Below are 2500 nucleotides of genomic sequence, written 5' to 3' on the forward strand. Positions count from 1 at the left end.
ACCCCTGCCGGTCCATACGGATTCCAGCAAGATCATCCGACAGGCATAGCCAGTAGAAGCGTAAGAGACATTTTGCCTCTCACCCGAAACCCAATCCGTCACCCTGCGGCCAGTGACTACATAGAGATTTTGAGGGGCATTTTCTCCACGCACAAAGTTCTCGTTAATCCACCAGGTTGCTCATCCGCTCATACTCGTATAACCGTTGGCAAATATGAATTGCTAAGGTATACCGCCTAGCTTGGTGTATCTATCTATCTATCTGTATATATATATATATATATATATATATATATATATATATATATATATCTATATCTATATCTATATCTCTCTCTCTCTCTCTCTCTCTCTCTCTCTCTCTCTCTCTCTCTCTCTCTCTCTATATATATATATATATATATGCATGCACACATATATATAGTGTATATATAGATACATATATATATATATATATATATGCATACAAACACACACACACACACACACACACACACACATATATATATATATATATATATATATATATATATATATATATATATATATACAGTATGGGTGTGTGTGTGTGTGTGCGTGTGTATTTGTGTTGGCGTATTTTTGTTTGGATGGAAATACTGATAAGTATCAACTAGTATATATATATATATATATATATATATATATATATATATATATATATATATATATACAGTATATATATATATATATATATATATATATATATATATATATATATAAATATAAATAAAGAGGCGTATAGATATACATATAAATCTATCTATCTATCTAACTATATATATATATATATATATATATGTATATATATATATATAAATATATATATGCATATATATTGTATATATATATATATATATATATATATGTGTATATATATTCACACACACACACACACACACACACACATATATATATATATATATATATATATATATATATATATATATATATAGCCATGGCTGATGCTCACATGCGAATCGATACTATGATAAAATCTTGTTGGAACTAAAGAAATTATTCGTGAGAGAAAACTTAAAGTATTATTATTATTATTATTATTATTATTATTATTATTATTATTATTATTATTATTTATAAGCTAAGCTACAACCCCAGTTGGGAAAGCTGGATGCTATAAGCCCAATGGCTCCAACAGGGAAAAATAGCCCAGTGAGGAAATGAAACAAGGAAATAAATAAACTACAAGAGAAGTTAGGTACAACCAAATAAAATATTTTAAGAACAGTAACAACATTAAATTGGATCTTTCATTTATAAACTATAAAAACTTCAAAAAACCAGAGTAGAGTGCCGTGCCCGATTGTATCCTTAAGCACGTAAGAAGAAAGACATGGTGGAACGGTATTATTATTACTATTATCATTATTACTTGCTAAGCTACAACCCTAGTTGGAAAAGCAGGATTCTATAAGCCCATGGGCTCCAACAGGGTAAATAGCTCAGTGAGGAAAGGAAACAGCATAAATAAAATATTCTATGAACAGTAACAACATTAAAATTAATATATCCTATATAAACTATAAAAACTTCAACAAAACAAGTGGAAGAGAAATAAGATAGAATAGTGTGCCCGAGTGTACCCTCAAGCAAGAGAACTCTAACCCAAGACAGTGGAAAACCACGGTACAGAGGTTATGGCACTACCCAAGACTAGAGAACAATGGTTTGATTTTGGAGTGTCCTTCCCTTAGAAGAGCTGCTTACCATAGCTAAAGAGTCTCTTTTACCCTTGCCGAGAGGAAAGTGGCCACTGGACAATTACAGTTCAGTAGCTAACCCCTTGAGAGAAGAAGAATTGTTTGGTAATCTCGGTGTTGTCAGGTGTATGAGGACGGAGGAGAATATGTAAAGAATAAGCCAGACTATTCAGTGTATGTGTAGGCAAAGGGAAATGAACTGTAACCAGAGAGAAGGATCCAATGTAGCACTGTCCGGCCAGTCAAAGGACCCCATAAGCGAGTGAGCATTCTATATTGTAACATGGAGCAAAAGCATTATTTTAGTGTCTGTTTACATGTGTCTACATATCTTAGACGCATGGCACAGGCTTAGATGTACATATGGTCTGGATGGTTGACTAGAATTTTATTCATAAAACTACACAGTCTAATTTTTTTTTATAACATTGTCACTGTTGAATATATCCGCCCTTTCGGGTTTCCACATATTTTGTCATATTTCGACCAATGGATACTTTGAAATTTATACGTTTTATCTATCATCAGCAGAAACGTTGTTGTAATTTAGTGATGCGAGAGATTAACATCTCAATATTGTTTTCAGCTATTAGAGAGAGAGAGAGAGAGAGAGAGAGAGAGAGAGAGAGAGAGAGAGAGAGAGAGAGAGAGAGAGAGAGAGAGAGTTAGTTAATGTAATGATGGTTTGTTGTGAGAATGATTGTTGGTATAATTGAGGTTTGTTTATTTTTTTAGCTAGCTTAGGACAGTAGTGATTGTCA

Source organism: Palaemon carinicauda, chromosome 19 (assembly GCF_036898095.1).
Source record: "Palaemon carinicauda isolate YSFRI2023 chromosome 19, ASM3689809v2, whole genome shotgun sequence".
Classification (NCBI taxonomy): Eukaryota; Metazoa; Arthropoda; class Malacostraca; order Decapoda; family Palaemonidae; genus Palaemon; species Palaemon carinicauda.